This window comes from Syngnathus scovelli, unplaced genomic scaffold (genome assembly GCF_024217435.2).
Source record: "Syngnathus scovelli strain Florida unplaced genomic scaffold, RoL_Ssco_1.2 HiC_scaffold_430, whole genome shotgun sequence".
Lineage (NCBI taxonomy): Eukaryota > Metazoa > Chordata > Actinopteri > Syngnathiformes > Syngnathidae > Syngnathus > Syngnathus scovelli.
The window spans coordinates 7501-20000 of record NW_026061529.1 but is presented as its reverse complement, the minus strand read 5'-3'; positions in this window follow the sequence as shown (position 1 = coordinate 20000).

Below are 12500 nucleotides of genomic sequence, written 5' to 3'. Positions count from 1 at the left end.
ACAAGGCGACAGCCACCATCCCCAAGCGCCATCCCCAAGCGCCACCCCCGACCGCCACCAGCCGACCGCCACCAGCCGACCGCCACCAGCCGACCGCCACCAGCCGACAGCCACCATCCCCAAGCGCCACCCCCGACCGCCGCCCCCCGACCGCCACAAGGCGACCGCCACCAGCCGACCGCCACAAGGCGACAGCCACCATCCCCAAGCGCCACCCCCGACCGCCACCCCCCGACCGCCACCAGCCGACCGCCACCAGCCGACCGCCACCAGCCGACCGCCACAAGGCGACAGCCACCATCCCCAAGCGCCATCCCCGACCGCCACCCCCCGACCGCCACAAGGCGACAGCCACCATCCCCAAGCGCCATCCCCGACCGCCACCCCCCGACCGCCACCAGCCGACCGCCACCAGCCGACCGCCACAAGGCGACAGCCACCATCCCCAAGCGCCATCCCCGACCGCCACAAGGCGACCGCCACAAGGCGACCGCCACCAGCCGACCGCCACAAGGCGACAGCCACCATCCCCAAGCGCCATCCCCGACCGCCACAAGGCGACCGCCACAAGGCGACCGCCACCAGCCGACCGCCACAAGGCGACAGCCACCATCCCCAAGCGCCATCCCCGACCGCCACCCCCCGACCGCCACCAGCCGACCGCCACCAGCCGACAGCCACCATCCCCAAGCGCCATCCCCAAGCGCCACCCCCGACCGCCACCAGCCGACCGCCACCAGCCGACCGCCACCAGCCGACCGCCACCAGCCGACAGCCACCATCCCCAAGCGCCATCCCCAAGCGCCACCCCCGACCGCCACCAGCCGACAGCCACCAGCCGACCGCCACCAGCCGACCGCCACCGGCCGTTCGCGGTGTGCGCCGCCGTTCCCCAAGCACCCTCCGGGACGAAGCCGGAGCCAGAGAATAGCAGCGGTGGTGCGTAAAAGCTGCGGCCGGGCCTCGCGGAAGGTCCCCGGGCGGCGAGCTGCGGAGCCCCGGCCTCCAGCTTCCACCAGGTAATAGGACCGGGCGCGCGTAAAAGCTGCGGCCGGGCCTCGCGGAAGGTCCTCGGGCATCCAGCGAGATCACACGGCCCCCACCGGAGGCGGCTAGCGCCTCCGTAGAGTAGTACCGGCCCGTGGAAGCGGCCGCCCGTCAGCCTGCGTTGCCGCTGGTCGAAAAATGCACTAAGTGCCAAACCCCATTCATTTACAACGGCGTGTCCGCCAGAGGGCGCACTTCCCCCGGCGGACCAGCCGGCGGGGCTCGTTAGAGAGTGTATCCGCCTGGCAGTGCCTCCTGGACGGCCTGTATTCCGGACCGCGACCGCTAACTTACGGGAGCCTAAACGGCCCGCGGACCAGCCGGCGGGTCCTCCGTGAAAGCCTATCCGCCTGGCGGTGCCTCCTGGCCGGCCTGGATTCCGGACCGCGACCGCTCACTCGCGGGACCCTAAACGGCCCGCGGACCAGCCGGCGGGTCCTCCGTGAAAGCCTATCCGCCTGGCGGTGCCTCCTGGCCGGCCTGGATTCCGGACCGCCACCGCTCACTCGCGGGACCCTAAACGGCCCGCGGACCAGCCGGCGGCTCCTCCGTGAAAGCCTATCCGCCTGGCGGTGCCTCCTGGCCGGCCTGGATTCCGGACCGCCACCGCTCACTCGCGGGACCCTAATCGGCCCGCGGACCAGCCGGCGGATCCTCCGTGAAAGCCTATCCGCCTTCGCCGGTTCCCCGGCCGGCCACGGGTGGCGAGAATCCGGCCTCCTCGCCCGGAGCGCGCTTCGACTTGGGCGAAAAATGCACCAAGTGCCAAACCCCATTCATTTACAACGGCGTGTCCGCCAGAGGGCGCACTTCCTCCGGCCGGCGGGGCTCGTTAGAGAGCGCGTCCGCCTTGGCCGGTTCCCCGGCCGGCCACGGGTGGCGAGAATCCGGCCTCCTCGCCCGGAGCGCGCTTCGACTTGGGCGAAAAATGCACTAAGTGCCAAACCCCATTCATTTACAACGGCGTGTCCGCCAGAGGGCGCACTTCCTCCGGCCGGCGGGGCTCGTTAGAGAGCGCGTCCGCTTTCGCCGGTTCCCCGGTCGGCCGCGAACGGCGAAAAGCCGGCCTCTTCCCCCGGAGCCCGGTGGGCGAATTTTTTTTTTTTTTTTTTTTTTCAAAGTGCCAACGGCTCTCGCGCCGCGCTGCGTCCGCCTTCGCCGGTTCCCCGGTCGGCCCGAACGAGCGAAAATTCGGCCTCTTGCCCCGGAGCCCGGTCGGCGAATTATTTATTTATTTATTTATTTATTTTTCCAAAGTGCCAACGGCTCTCGCGCCGCGATGCGTCCGCCTTCGCCGGTTCCCCGGTCGGCCACGAACGGCCAAAAATCGGCCTCTCCCCCCGGAGCCCGGTCGGCGAATTATTATTTATTTATTTATTTATTTATTTATTTTTCCAAAGTGCCAACGGCTCTCGCGCCGCGATGCGTCCGCCTTCGCCGGTTCCCCGGTCGGCCACGAAGTATTGCGCATGATTATACGCGATGTTAATATTTATTTAATTATTAAATAAATACATACATGTGTTTATTAATGATATACGCGATGTTAATATTTATTTAATTATTACCTATATTATGAATAAACTAACGGTGATTTTACACGATTTGACTACATACGTGACCGTGATATAGTGCCGAGGGCTCCCGCGCCGTCACGCGTCCGCCTTGGCACGGGTCGCCCGCGGCAGCGAGCGTTCGGCTCGCGGGGGTCCGCGGGGTGTTATTAGGGAGTGCGGCAGCCGTGCCGAGGCTCCGGCCGGCCGCCGGAAGTCCCGCGGGGGAGCGTCGGAGCTCCGCGAGGCCGGCCGGGGAGCCTCTTAGTCATCGCCCGCGCTCGCGGTGGTCCCGGTCGCTTAAAGTGCCACGGGAGGCGTAGCGATGCGAGTGAGTGTGCGCAAAGTGCGAGAGGCGGTGCATTTACGCGCCGTGTCCGCGAGAGGGAGGCAATTCCCCGTTGCGACCTCCGGGAGATCAGCGGGCCGCCGAAAAGGCTCGGCCGGGGTGCCTGGAGCCTCCTCGGGCGTCGAGTTAGGAGGGGGGCGCGCGGAGAACCGGCTGGATGTCCCCTGGAAGCTCAGCGGGCCGTGGGAAAGGCTTGGCCGGGGTGCCGGAAGCCTCGGCCGGCTTAAAAGTGAGGAGGAAAGCGCGCGGAGAACCGGCCGGAGGTCCCCTGGAAGCTCAGCGGGCCGTGGAGAAAGCTTAGCCGGGGTGCCTGGAGCCTCGGCCGGCTTAAAATGTGAGGAGGAAAGCGCGCGGAGAACCGGCCGGAGGTCCCCTGGAAGCTCAGCGGGACGTGGGAAACGCTTGGCCGGGGTGCCGGAAGCCTCGGCCGGCTTAAAAGTGAGGAGGAAAGCGCGCGGAGAACCGGCCGGAGGTCCCCTGGAAGCTCAGCGGGCCGTGGGAAACGCTTGGCCGGGGTGCCGGGAGCCTCGGCCGGCTTAAAACGTGAGGAGGAAAGCACCGGGAGAACCGGCTGGAGGTCTTCTGGAAGCTCAGCGGGCCGCCGAAAACGCGTAGCCGAGGTGCCGGGAGCCTCCTCGGGCGTCAAAAGTGAGGAGCGACGCACCCCCGAGAACCGCCCGGGTCCTCCAGCCACCGTTGAAAAAGACGTCGAGTCAGGCTACCTTAAGAGAGTCACAGTTACTCCCGCCGTTTACCCGCGCGGAGCGTCATCGCCTCCGCGAACCGTCAAAAATAAATAAATTCATAAATAAATAAATGTCAAGTGAGCCTACCTTAAGAGAGTCACAGTTACTCCCGCCGTTTACCCGCGCGGAGCGTCATCGCCTCCGCGAACCGTCAAAAATAAATAAATACATAAATAAATAGATGTCAAGTGAGCCTACCTTAAGAGAGTCACAGTTACTCCCGCCGTTTACCCGCGCGGAGCGTCATCGCCTCCGCGAACCGTCAAAAATAAATAAATACATAAATAAATAGATGTCAAGTGAGCCTACCTTAAGAGAGTCACAGTTACTCCCGCCGTTTACCCGCGCGGAGCGTCATCGCCTCCGCGAACCGTCAAAAATAAATAAATACATAAATAAATAGATGTCAAGTGAGCCTACCTTAAGAGAGTCACAGTTACTCCCGCCGTTTACCCGCGCGGAGCGTCATCGCCTCCGCGAACCGTCAAAAATAAATAAATACATAAATAAATAGATGTCAAGTGAGCCTACCTTAAGAGAGTCACAGTTACTCCCGCCGTTTACCCGCGCGGAGCGTCATCGCCTCCGCGAACCGTCAAAAATAAATAAATACATAAATAAATAGATGTCAAGTGAGCCTACCTTAAGAGAGTCACAGTTACTCCCGCCGTTTACCCGCGCGGAGCGTCATCGCCTCCGCGAACCGTCAAAAATAAATAAATACATAAATAAATAGATGTCAAGTGAGCCTACCTTAAGAGAGTCACAGTTACTCCCGCCGTTTACCCGCGCGGAGCGTCATCGCCTCCGCGAACCGTCAAAAATAAATAAATACATAAATAAATAGATGTCAAGTGAGCCTACCTTAAGAGAGTCACAGTTACTCCCGCCGTTTACCCGCGCGGAGCGTCATCGCCTCCGCGAACCGTCAAAAATAAATAAATACATGAATAAATAGTCAAGTGAGCCTACCTTAAGAGAGTCGTAGTTACTCCCGCCGTTCGGCCGCTTAAAGTGCCACGGGAGGCGTAGCAATGCGAGTGAGTGTGCGCCAAGTGCGAGAGGCGGTGTATTTACTCGCCGTGTCCGCGAGAGGGAGGTAACTCCCCGTTGCGACCTCCGGGAGAGCAACGGGCCGCCGAAAACGCTCAGCCGAGGTGCTGGAAGCCTCGGCCGGCTCTCAAAGCGAGGCGCGAGGCACCGGGAGAACCGGCTGGAGGTACCCTGGAAGCTCAGCGGGCCGTGGGAAACGCTCAGCCGAGGTGCTGGAAGCCTCGGCCGGCTCACAAAGCGAGGCGCGAGGCACCGGGAGAACCGGCTGGAGGTCCCCTGGAAGCTCAGCGGGCCGTGGGAAACGCTCAGCCGAGGTGCTGGAAGCCTCGGCCGGCTCACAAAGCGAGGCGCGAGGCACCGGGAGAACCGGCCGGAGGTCCCCTGGAAGCTCAGCGGGCCGTGGAGAAAGCTTAGCCGGGGTGCCGGAAGCCTCGGCCGGCTTAAAATGTGAGGAGGAAACCGGCTGGACGTCTTCTGGAAGATCAGCGGGCCGTGGAAAATGCTAAGCCGAGGTGCTGGTTGTCGAATAAGGCTCCGCCATCTCGTAGAAGGTGCTAATAAAGTTCATATCCGCTCGGCTGGAGGTAATTGGCCCGCGGACCGGCCGGCGGGACCTCCGTGACAGCCTACCCGCCTGGCGGTGCCTCCTGGCCGGCGTGCATTCCGGGCCGCGACCGCTAACTTACGGGACCATAAATGGCCCGCGGACCAGCTGGCGGGACCTCCGTGACCGCCTATCCGCCTGGCGGTGCCTCCTGGCCGGCCTGGATTCCGGACCGCGACCGCTCACTCGCGGGACCCTAAATGGCCCGCGGACCAGCCGGCGGGACCTCCGTGACAGCCTATCCGCCTCCCGGTGGCTGCTGGCCGGCGCGGATTCCGGGCCGCGACCGCTAACTTACGGGACCCCAATTGGCCCGCGGACCAGCCGGCGGGACCCCCGTGACCGCCTATCCGCCTTGGCCGGTTCCCCGGCCGGCCACGGATGGCGAGAATCCGGCCTCCTCGCCCGGAGCGCTCGTCGGCTTCGGCGAAAAATGCACTAAGTGCCAAACCCCATTCATTTACAATGGCGTGTCCGCCAGAGGGCGCAGTTCCCCCCGCGGACCGGCCGGCGGGACCTCCGTGACAGCCTATCCGCCTGGCGGTGGCTGCGGGCCGGCGCGGATTCCGGGCCGCGACCGCTAACTTACGGGACCCCGATTGGCCCGCGGACCAGCCGGCGGGACCTCCGTGACCGCCTATCCGCCTGCGCTGGTTCCCCGGCCGGCGCGAATTCCGGGCCGCGACCGCTAACTTACGGGACCCCGATTGGCCCGCGGACCAGCCGGCGGGACCTCCGTGACCGCCTATCCGCCTGCGCTGGTTCCCCGGCCGGCGCGAATTCCGGGCCGCGACCGCTAACTTACGGGACCCCGATTGGCCCGCGGACCAGCCGGCGGGACCTCCGTGACCGCCTATCCGCCTGCGCTGGTTCCCCGGCCGGCGCGAATTCCGGGCCGCGACCGCTAACTTACGGGACCCCGATTGGCCCGCGGACCAGCCGGCGGGACCTCCGTGACCGCCTATCCGCCTGCGCTGGTTCCCCGGCCGGCGCGAATTCCGGGCCGCGACCGCTAACTTACGGGACCCCGATTGGCCCGCGGACCAGCCGGCGGGACCTCCGTGACCGCCTATCCGCCTGCGCTGGTTCCCCGGCCGGCGCGAATTCCGGGCCGCGACCGCTAACTTACGGGACCCCGATTGGCCCGCGGACCAGCCGGCGGGACCTCCGTGACCGCCTATCCGCCTGCGCTGGTTCCCCGGCCGGCGCGAATTCCGGGCCGCGACCGCTAACTTACGGGACCCCAATTGGCCCGCGGACCAGCCGGCGGGACCTCCGTGACCGCCTATCCGCCTCCGCTGGTTCCCCGCTCGGCGTGGATTCCGGACCGCGACCGCTAAATTACGGGACCCAAATTGGCCCGCGGACCAGCCGGCGGGACCTCCGTGACCGCCTATCCGCCTTCGCTGGTTCCCCGGTCGGCCACAGATGACGAATATTCGGCCTCTCGCTCTGGAAGTCCTGCCGACTTAGCCGAAAATTTTCTAAGTGCCATCGGCTCTCGCTCGGAAAAGTGTCCGCCTCGTCTGGTTCCCCAGCTCGGCCTCAGAATTCGAAAATTCGGCCTCTCTGAGGTACCAGGGGTAGGCTTTATGTACTTGGTCCCCCCAGTTAGTGTACTCATCACTTTACCCCCCTTTCGCAAAATATAGTCGGCACGTATGTGCAGAACTGTTTATTTTCATTTTAAAAATTTTCTAAGTGCCAGCGGAAGCTGTCACACGAACTGTCCGAGCTACCACGGTGCCCATCCCGGGCAGTGACGGCAAAAGGCCGATGTGTGTTTGATGGAAGTCTGAATAATTTCTAAGTGCCAACGGCTCAACCGCCGTAAAGTGTCCGCCTCGGCTGGTTCTCCCGGTCGGCTCCGAACGAGCGAAAATTCGGCCTCTTCCCCTGGAGGTCCGGAACATTTTGGCGAATATTTTCAAAGTGCCAACGGCTGTTCCGCCGTAACGTGTCCGACCCGGCTGGTTCCTCCGGTCGGCCCGAACGAGCGAAAATTCGGCCTCTTCCCCTGGAGGTCCGGACGACTTTGGCGAATATTTTCTAAGTGCGAACGGCTGTTGCGCCGTAACGTGTCCGACCCGGCTGGTTCCTCCGGTCGGCCTGAACGAGCGAAAATTCGGCCTCTTCCCCTGGAGGTCCGGACGACTTTGGCGAATATTTTCAAAGTGCCAACGGCTGTTGGGCCGTAAAGTGTCCGACCCGGCTGGTTCCTCCGGTCGGCCCGAACGAGCGAAAATTCGGCCTCTTCCCCTGGAGGTCCGGAACATTTTGGCGAATATTTTCAAAGTGCCAACGGCTGTTGCGCCGTAACGTGTCCGACCCGGCCGGTTCCTCCGGTCGGCCCGAACGAGCGAAAATTCGGCCTCTTCCCCTGGAGGTCCGGAACATTTTGGCGAATATTTTCAAAGTGCCAACGGCCGTTCCGCCGTAAAGTGTCCGACCCGGCTGGTTCCTCCGGTCGGCCCGAACGAGCGAAAATTCGGCCTCTTCCCCTGGAGGTCCGGACGACTTTGGCGAATATTTTCAAAGTGCCAACGGCTGTTGGGCCGTAAAGTGTCCGACCCGGCTGGTTCCTCCGGTCGGCCCGAACGAGCGAAAATTCGGCCTCTTAACCCTGGAGGTCCGTTCAAGTTTAACGAATAATTTCTAAGTGCTAACGGCTGTTGCGCCGTAACGTGTCCGACCCGGCCGGTTCCTCCGGTCGGCCCGAACGAGCGAAAATACGGCCTCTTCCCCTGGAGGTCCGGAACATTTTGGCGAATATTTTCAAAGTGCCAACGGCTGTTGCGCCGTAACGTGTCCGACCCGGCTGGTTCCTCCGGTCGGCCCGAACGAGCGAAAATTCGGCCTCTTCCCCTGGAGGTCCGTTCAAGATTAACGAATATTTTCTAAGTGCCAACGGCTCTTGCGCCGAAAAGCGTCCGCCTCGGCTGGTTCCCGATGTCGGCCAGAACAAGTGAAAATTCGGCCTCTTCCCCTGGAAGTCCGGCCGAGTTCGGCGAATATTTCCTAAGTGCCAACGGCTGTTCCGCCGTAAAGAGTCCGACTCGGCTGGTTCCCGATGTCGGCCAGAACAAGTGAAAATTCGGCCTCTTCCCCTGGAGGTCCGTTCAAGATTAACGAATATTTTCTAAGTGCCAACGGCTCTTGCGCCGAAAAGCGTCCGACTCGGCTGGTTCCCGATGTCGGCCAGAACAAGTGAAAATTCGGCCTCTTCCCCTGGAGGTCCGTTCAAGATTAACGAATATTTTCTAAGTGCCAACGGCTGCTCCGCCGTAAAGCGTCCGCTTCGGCTGGTTCCCGATGTCGGCCAGAACAAGTGAAAATTCGGCCTCTTCCCCTGGAGGTCCGTTCAAGATTAACGAATATTTTCTAAGTGCCAACGGCTCTTGCGCCGAAAAGCGTCCGCCTCGGCTGGTTCCCGATGTCGGCCAGAACAAGTGAAAATTCGGCCTCTTCCCCTGGAGGTCCGTTCACGATTAACGAATATTTTCTAAGTGCCAACGGCTCTTGCGCCGAAAAGCGTCCGCCTCGGCTGGTTCCCGATGTCGGCCAGAACAAGTGAAAATTCGGCCTCTTCCCCTGGAGGTCCGTTCAAGATTAACGAATATTTTCTAAGTGCCAACGGCTCTTGCGCCGAAAAGCGTCCGCCTCGGCTGGTTCCCGCGGTCGGACACAAAATGTGTCAATTCGGCCTCTCTGAGGTACCAGGGGTGGGCTTTATGTACTTGGTCCCCCCACTTAGTGTACTCATCACTTTACCCCCATTTCGCAAAATATAGTCGGCACGTATGTGCAGAACTGTTTATTTTCATTTTAAAAATTGTCTAAGTGCCAGCGGAAGCTGTCACGCGAACTGTCCGAGCTACCACGGTGCCCATCCCGGGCAGTGACGGCAAAAGGCCGATGTGTGTTTGATGGAAGTCTGAATAATTTCTAAGTGCCAACGGCTCAACCGCCGTAAAGTGTCCGCCTCGGCTGGTTCTCCCGGTCGGCCCGAACGAGCGAAAATTCGGCCTCTTCCCCTGGAGGTCCGGAACATTTTGGCGAATATTTCCTAAGTGCCAACGGCTGCTCCGCCGTAAAGTGTCCGCCTCGGCTGGTTCCCCCGGTCGGCCAGAACAAGTGAAAATTCGGCCTCTTCCCCTGGAGGTCCGGAACATTTTGGCGAATATTTCCTAAGTGCCAACGGCTGCTCCGCCGTAAAGTGTCCGCCTCGGCCGGTTCACCCGGTCGGCCAGAACAAGTGAAAATTTGGCCTCTTCCCCTGGAGGTCCGGAACATTTTGGCGAATATTTCCTAAGTGCCAACGGCTGCTCCGCCGTAAAGTGTCCGCCTCGGCCGGTTCACCCGGTCGGCCAGAACAAGTGAAAATTTGGCCTCTTCCCCTGGAGGTCCGGAACATTTTGGCGAATATTTCCTAAGTGCCAACGGCTGCTCCGCCGTAAAGTGTCCGACTCGGCTGGTTCCCCCGGTCGGCCAGAACAAGTGAAAAATCGGCCTCTTCCCCTGGAAGTCCGGCCGAGTTAAGGCAAATATTTCCTAAGTGCCAACGGCTGCTCAGCCTTAAAGTGTCCGACTCGGCTGGTTCCCGATGTCGGCCAGAACAAGTGAAAATCCGGCCTCTTCCCCTGGAAGTCCGGCCGAGTTAAGGCAAATATTTCCTAAGTGCCAACGGCTGCTCAGCCTTTAAGTGTCCGACTCGGCTGGTTCCCGATGTTGGCCAGAACAAGTGAAAATCCGGCCTCTTCCCCTGGAAGTCCGGCCGAGTTAAGGCAAATATTTCCTAAGTGCCAAGGGCTGCTCAGCCTTAAAGGGCCCGACTCGTCTGGTTCCCGATGTCGGCCAGAACAAGTGACAATTCGGCCTCTTCCCCTGGAGGTCTTTTCAAGTTTAACGAATATTTTCTAAGTGCCGACGGCTGCTCCGCCTTAAAGCGTCCGACTCGGCTGGTTCCCGATGTCGGCCAGAACAAGTGACAATTCGGCCTCTTCCCCTGGAGGTCCTTTCAAGTTTAACGAATATTTTCTAAGTGCCAACGGCTGCTCCGCCTTAAAGCGTCCGACTCGGCTGGTTCCCGATGTCGGCCAGAACAGGTGAAAATTCGGCCTCTTCCCCTGGAGGTCCGTTCAAGTTTGGCGAATATTTTCTAAGTGCCAACGGCTGCTCCGCCTTAAAGTGTCCGACTCGGCTGGTTCCCGATGTCGGGCAGAACAAGTGACAATTCGGCCTCTTCCCCTGGAAGTCCGGCCGAGTTTGGCGAATATTTTCTAAGTGCCAACGGCTGCTCCGCCGTAAAGAGTCCGACTCGGCTGGTTCCCGATGTCGGCCAGAACAAGTGACAATTCGGCCTCTTCCCCTGGAGGTCCTTTGAAGTTTAGCGAATATTTTCTAAGTTCCAACGGCTCTTGCGCCGAAAAGCGTCCGACTCGGCTGGTTCCCGATGTCGGCCAGAACAGGTGAAAATTCGGCCTCTTCCCCTGGAGGTCCGTTCAAGTTTGGCGAATATTTTCTAAGTGCCAACGGCTGCTCCGCCTTAAAGTGTCCGACTCGGCTGGTTCCCGATGTCGGGCAGAACAAGTGACAATTCGGCCTCTTCCCCTGGAAGTCCGGCCGAGTTTGGCGAATATTTTCTAAGTGCCAACGGCTGCTCCGCCGTAAAGAGTCCGACTCGGCTGGTTCCCGATGTCGGCCAGAAAAAGTGACAATTCGGCCTCTTCCCCTGGAGGTCCTTTGAAGTTTAGCGAATATTTTCTAAGTGCCAACGGCTCTTGCGCCGAAAAGCGTCCGCCTCGGCTGGTTCCCGCGGTCGGCCGTAATAGGCGAAAATTCGGCCTCTTCCCCTGGAGCGACCTCCAAATTTGGGCGAAATTTTTCTAAGTGCCTAAAGGTACCAGGGGTTTGGGTACCAGGGGTGCAGTACGAACTGGTCTTTTGTCAACCCATGTACTTTTTCTAGAGTACATGGGTTGGTCCCCCCACTTAGTGTACTCATCACTTTACCCCCCTTTCGCAAAATATAGTCAGAACGAGCATGGGGGACGCAATTGTTTTCCATGCAAATCAATTGGGCCTGGTCCGAGCGCTGGTAACGGCCGCCAGCAAGCGTCCCCTGCTCGGATAGCAGAACTGAAGAAGGCACGGCACTTCCAGAGAGAGAGAGAAAATTTTCTAAGTGCCACATTTCTCAAAAATTTTCAAAGTGCCACATTTCTCAAAAATTTTCAAAGTGCCACATTTCTCAAAAATTTTCAAAGTGCCACATCTCTCAAAAATGTTCAAAGTGCCACATCTCTGAAAAACTTTCTAAGTGCCACATCTCTGAAAAACTTTCTAAGTGCCACATCTCTGAAAAACTTTCTAAGTGCCACATCTCTGAAAAATTTTCTAAGTGCCACAGCACGGCTGTGAAATATTCAAAGTCCTACAGGCATTGGCAGAATCCGCGGACGGCCGTCTGCTCCCGGCGGCCGCCGCGAAGCTACTACCCCCTCCCGGGGACGGCTGTCTGCTCCCGGCAGCCGTCCTTACCCCCCTCCCCCGTTTGCACCGCCTGAAGTTAGACCCGCCTTGGTAGGGCCCCCACCGGCCCCGGCTCGCCGGCGTTGGGTGGACGGTTCCTGCCCACTTGCGGGTCCCGGTCGCTTGGCAACCGACCGGGGAGGACCAGCCGCCTCCTTAAACACAGGCTGGAAGGGAAATCCGATCAAGCTACGGAGGACCGGCCGCCTCCTTAAACACAGGCCGGAAGGGAAATCCGATCAAGCTACGGAGGACCGGTCGCCTCCCTAAACACAGGCCGGGCAAAAATCTGCGAATGGGCCCGTCAAGGGTAGTGGGTCATCCAAGGAGGGAGGTACCGGCCGCCTCCTTAAACACAGGCCGGGCAAAAATCTGCGAATGGCCCGTCAAGGGTAGAAGGTCATCCAAGGAGGGAGGTACCGGCCGCCTCCTTAAACACAGGCCGGGCAAAAATCTGCGAATGGCCCGTCAAGGGTAGAAGGTCATCCAAGGAGGGAGGTACCGGCCGCCTCCTTAAACACAGGCCGGGCAAAAATCTGCGAATGGCCCGTCAAGGGTTGTTGGTCATCCAAGGAGGGAGGTACCGGCCGCCTCCTTAAACACAGGCCGGGCAAAAA